Below are 6,334 nucleotides of genomic sequence, written 5' to 3' on the forward strand. Positions count from 1 at the left end.
GGGGTTGAAAATTACTTATACAGTTACCTATCAAACTATGCTAAAACTAGCAGCAACCATCAACCTCTTAAGTCTCCCATAAAAATGCCATTTTACAGTAAAGAAAAAAAATCCGCTAGAGGACGCTGCAGCGCTTTTAATTAATCAATTATCTTGATGGCTTCGAGCGACGAAAGTTATAGTCAACTTACCACTTTAAGAAGACCTATTCCCCCTCCCCGCTTTGGTACAGAATTAGGGGTAAAGGGGGGCTAGTAAGGGGACGGCAAAGGTCTCACTATTTGGCCGATTTAATGGCACGGCTTCTGATTGTTTTAACTATCAAGTTTTTTATGACGTCGGTGTATTTTTTTTTGTGCGTCCTAGTTTTTGCATTGTTAGATTAAAAATTACTTTTATTTATTTATTTATCAAAATAAATTATTTTCCCTAATGAAATAAATTTCATCGTGGATAGAAGAAAATCTGGAATTTACTTCAGGCACATACTTACTTTACTTTACTAAATTACTTTCATTCACATTTAAGTTGATTGTAATAAATAGAAGCGTATCCCTAAAATTCGCTGTTTATAATTACAGTATTTTTAACATGATTAAGTTAGGAAACAAAAAACCTTTGAAAAACTGCTCTCTGTTATAAAACAAGTGCAATTAAAGCCTTTAAACTTCTAATTGCTGTATTGGCAACAAACCTTTTTCAATTCCTATTAAATCTCAACGAGACACAACAAAAGTCTAATCTCTTTAAAGCGGCTGCAAAAAATGAAGTCGAAGTCGGAAATTAAAGCCGCCGACTTCCGTCGGGAGAAAGGCTAGATTTGTTTCAGAAAACGAAGATGGCCGCTGAGATTGGAGCATTGTGATTTTAAATGAAAACTTAATAGATGCAAATGAAGATTACTTTTTCATTTGCTCGACAGAGGGCGCTGTTCTAAGCGGATCACTACACTTGAAAGGCAAAACTATTTGAGTCATTTGTCTTTTTAAATTGGACATTTCGTAAGGAGAAGGCTTTTCTCGATTGCTGTAAAAGGTCTTGTTTGAATAGATTGGATAAAAAGCCTATTAAATATTGGATGGTGTTCGTTTACGTTTTCATTCACTAGTACCTATTCTAAGAAATGGAACCTTTCAAATATATTTTGAATCAATTATACCAATGTGCAGTTTGGAAAGTAAGAAGAGTAAGTATTAAGACTTTATTAAAACAAATAGGAAATGGAAAAAATAGGGCAAATGATAACTTTTAGCAAAGCAATCGAAGACTTGGTACTGAAGATATTTCCATAAGACACCATAACTACCTATAAAACCCTCTCAATGTAGTATTTTTGTTAGAGGTAATCCCCGGAACATTTACCTTATTGTGCCGCGTCTACTCTTTTACATGCCATGACGAAAAATATTATGACTACTCAATTGATTTAATCATCAATTCATTACCTGACAGCAGTACGCACCTCCATGAAAAAATATATCTAACACCTGAGCGTTTAGTACAACATCAATTGAACGCAAGCGACGCCTCAGGCGTAAACTATTTCATACTAAATTCGAACACTCGCTGGATTAATCGATGCATTTATCATTTAGTGAGGTTCCTCCACTCTTGTCAGGTATCTGCGATCGATCAAAGTTGTAATCTATCGGGAATTCCTATCGGCGAACGAAACGAGCCACAACGTCGCATCTATTGGCCGTCAAATGTGATTAAACGCCAAAATTCAGACCAACTGAGTTGTAAACAACGCCATCTATTAGCGGCAATGAAAAACTAGAGTTGACAGTTGAGATAAGGTTGTGCCATGTGGAAGGAACTCCAGAAGGATTATACCGATCCCTGATTTCGGTTACGGCACTCAATCTTTACCAAGACAATTTGCCCATCGATATTTCTAGTCTCAGGTGTCAGTTCTTTTCCCCAATTCTTGTATGCCCCGTTGGGACTACACACCAATCAGGGGGATATCAGGTGCAAAAGCTTACTTGTTGAGACACGCATGATTGTCTATACGGAGCATGAATTATGCAATGAATGTATATCAATGTGTTTAGGAGACTCCTCTATCATTTCATTACGTATTTTGAAGGATGTTTCAGCATGTCAGTCGTCATATACCTATGGGGCTGCGGGATTTTTCATAAGAGTTAAGCTTTGGTTTCCTAGGAAAGCGGTACCGTCATATAGCGGCCGTAATACAGCGGTGAATGACGTCACCAGAACGTTGTCTATGTAAACGAAATGGGGCGGTTTCCTAGAGAGCGGTAACTGACGCCGTAACTTCAAAAAGCGGTGCCGCCATTTGCATGACGGCCGTCTTGACGGTGTCAGATAGTTTGGTGAACGTTTTATTGAAAGCGGTGAAGCTTTTTTAATACGTATTTGTGTTTTTTTTTTCGGAACAACGTCAAAAATTTGTTACAACTCTTGGAGCAGCGGGAACGACGAAATTTCCTCGTTATTTCGTTCGTAACCACGAAGCAATATGTAATATAAAAAGTAAAGATTACAGAAAAAGTCAACTAAAACAGAATTGGTGTCGTGAAATTTGAGAAATATTAAATAAAACAGGTTAGTAAGTATGATACAACTAACAAAAAGTTTATGACGGTGTGTTAAAACGGCCGTGGAACTTTCCACATGTCATCACCGTAAAGACGACCGTCTATTTGCGTCCGTAATATGACGGTCGCTATATGACGGCACCGCTTTCCTAGGAAACCCAAGCTTTACGACAGCTCTGGAATATAAAAAGCTCCAGGAAGGATATGAGTCGTGCTGGGAAGAGTTGTAGTAAAATAATTTACAAATAATATTCTCAGACAATTAAAACCAAGCCTTCTGTCTGGTCTACTACATGGCTTAACCCACAGAACCACCGCGGGTCATTTAGACCGATAGCGCAGATTTATGCGAAGTGATTTTTAACCCTTTATAATGCGAAAGCTAACGGGTTGGGTCGCATGACGGATGGCATTTTGGACCGAATACCCTAAATTTGTGTTTCGTCAGTTTTTATCGGGTTCTGCTATTTGTTCGTAATGATTGATTGTTCGGTATTGACGTTAAAATACGTATTTTTGGTTGTAGGTAAAATGTTACAGTTTAAAGGTGGGAAATCTGGTATAAACATGAAAGCTCAACTGCAGTAAGTACTACCAACTTAGAACATTTTATTTGAATTTCCAGCTACCAGTGGAAGCATTAATTGATTGTCAACTTTAAGAGCGATGAAACTGAAGGTATATCTTGAACTAGCTTCTGCCACAGATTACACTCGCATCCCGGGGGAACTTCTTGACTAACCGAAAAATAGCCTATAGATAGCTACTGTTTATCCGGCCATGCTCGATAAATGAGCTAGCTACACTGAAGGAATTTTTCAAATCAGATTCTTTCAGAAAAGCTCTTCAGTTTTATTACATCAGTATAGATAAACGATAAAAAAATTAGAATTGCGCTCCCCCCAAATCATCCCGTGGGTGTCGTAAGAGGCGACTAAGGGACAAACCGGAGGTCTGGCAGCAGCGTCCTCCGCGTACTGCACACCCTCACTGCGATCGCCAACCCGCCTGCCAAGCGTGGCGATTAAAGGCAAATACCCTCCTAATGAAAAGCACAGAAACCAGGCCCCCAGTCCCCGGCAGCTTCGCTATCCCTGGCGCGGGTAGCGGTCAAGGTAACGGCGGAGCAGGGGGTGCTAAGAATCTCTTTCTTACCCACCCCCACGACGACTGGCCCTGGTAACACACAACATACGCACATTGAGGACTGACGAAAAGATCTGCGAGCTGGAAGAGGAGTTGAGCAAGTTACATTGGAACATTATAGGGTTATGCGAGGTCCGCAGAGAGGGAGAGGACACCGTAACCCTGAAGTCTGGTAACTTGCTCTACTACCGGGAGGGCGACCAAAAGTCCCAAGGTGGTGTCGGGTTTCTCGTTCACAAGTCCCTCGTAAACAACATAACAACCATCGACAGTGTGTCGAACAGGGTGATATACCTAATACTCAGAATATTCGAAAGATATTCGCTGAAGGACATTCAGGTATACGCACCGACCTCGTCACACTCCGATGATGAGGTGGAGACTATGTATGAGGACGTAAGTAGAGCCATACATAGTTCCAAAACTCACTTCACTTGTGTTGTTATGGGGGACTTTAACGCTAGGTTGGGCAAGAAAAGCGTTGATGAGTTGAGAGTGGGGCAATTTGGATATGGGCAACGGAACCCTAGGGGACAGAGGCTGGCCGACTTTCTGGAGAAAGAGGAACTCTTCATGATGAACTCTTTCTTCCAGAAGCCGCCTCACAGGAAATGGACCTGGTTGAGTCCCGATGGTTTCACGAGAAACGAGATAGACTTCTTCATGACCGACAAGAAACGGATATTCAGTGATGTCTCTGTGATCAACAGGGTAAAAACCGGTAGCGATCACCGAATCGTAAGAGCCTCGCTGAATATCAATGTTAAACTTGAAAGGTCCAGTCTGATGAAGTCTACGCTCCGACCTACTCGGTCCCATATTCAACTCGAGCTCTCTAATCGCTTTGCTTGCCTCGAGAACTTAGTGTCAGTGGACGAGATCAACGACGGACTAGTGGAAACTGTCCGCACGGTAGGGTCTAAGTTTTTTAGACCCTGCCATAAAGATAGACCTCAAAAACTAACCGAGCAAACCTTAAACCTCATGGCTGAACGATGCTTGCTACAGTTGCAGTCTTCCCACGATGCGAAGTCATATAGGCAGCTCAATAAACGAATATCCAAGTCCTTGCGACACGATCTGCGTCTCTTTAATACGAATCGTGTTAAAGAGACCATACAGCGAAACCAAGGCTCCAAAGTGTTCGCAAAGGACAAGTCTATTGGGCAAAGCCAGATGACTAAGCTGAAACGGGAGGATGGCAGCATAGCGTCGACCAAGGCAGAGGTTTTAGGCGAAATCGAGAGGTTATATGGACAGTTATACACTTCGGTCGCAAAGTCCGTTGACAACTTGGCAAGAGATCCAAGAGCCAAGCTGTCCCGACATTATACCCAAGATATCCCGGACATCAGTCTGTACGAGATTAGGATGGCCCTGAAGCAGCTTAAGAACAACAAGGCGCCGGGTGAGGACGGAATCACTTCAGAGCTTCTGAGAGCGGGTGGAACACCGGTACTTAAAGTCCTCCAGAAGCTCTTTAACTCCGTCCTGTCCGAGGGCAAAACGCCTGAAGCATGGAGCAGGGGTGGGGTGGTGTTGTTCTTCAAAAAAGGTGACAACTGCCTATTGAAGAACTACAGACCCATCACACTTCTAAGCCATGTTTATAAGCTGTTTTCAAGGGTTATCACGAACCGTCTCGAACACAGGCTTGATGACTTCCAGCCTCCCGAACAAGCCGGTTTCCGAAGAGGCTTTAGTACCATAGACCACATCCATACGCTGCGGCAAGTTATACAGAAGACCGAGGAGTATAACTTGCCATTATGCTTAGCGTTTGTGGACTATGAGAAAGCCTTCGATTCGGTGGAAACATGGGCGGTACTTGAGTCACTCTAGCGATGCCATATTGACTATCGGTACATCGAGGTGTTGAAGTGTTTGTATAATAACGCCAGAATGTCGGTCCGAGTACAGGAGCATAGCACGAAGCCGATTCCATTGAGAAGAGGCGTAAGACAGGGGGACGTTATCTCCCCGAAACTGTTTACCGCCGCAATGGAAGACGCCTTCAAGCTCCTGGAATGGCAAGGACTTGGCATTAACATCAACGGCGAATACATCACTCACCTTCGGTTTGCCGTTGACATCGTAGTCATGGCAAACTCGATGGAGGAACTCAGTATGATGCTCGAGGGCCTCGACCGAGTTTCACAACGGGTGGGCCTGAAAATGAACATGGACAAGACGAAAATTATGTCAAATGTCCATGTTCAGCCCACCCCAGTCTCTGTTGGAAGCTCGGTACTCGAAGTTGTTGACTCGTATATCTACCTAGGACAAGTAGTCCAATTAGGTAGGTCCAACTGCGAGAAAGAGGTCAACCGCCGAATCCAACTCGGCTGGGCAGCGTTCGGGAAACTACGCAATGTCTTTTCGTCCGACATACCTCAGTGCCTCAAGACGAAAGTCGTCAACCAATGTGTGTTACCAGTGATGACTTACGGCACCGAAACGTGGTCTCTCACTATCGGCCTCATCTCAAAGCTCAAAGTCGCTCAACGAGCTATGGAGAGGGCTATGCTCGGAGTTTCTCTACTTGATCGAATCCGAAACGAGGAGATCCGTAGACGAACCAAAGTCACCGATATAGCCCACCGGATTAGCAAGTTGAAGTG

The sequence above is a fragment of the Helicoverpa zea genome, chromosome 3 (genome assembly GCF_022581195.2).
Source record: "Helicoverpa zea isolate HzStark_Cry1AcR chromosome 3, ilHelZeax1.1, whole genome shotgun sequence".
In the NCBI taxonomy this organism is placed as follows: domain Eukaryota; kingdom Metazoa; phylum Arthropoda; class Insecta; order Lepidoptera; family Noctuidae; genus Helicoverpa; species Helicoverpa zea.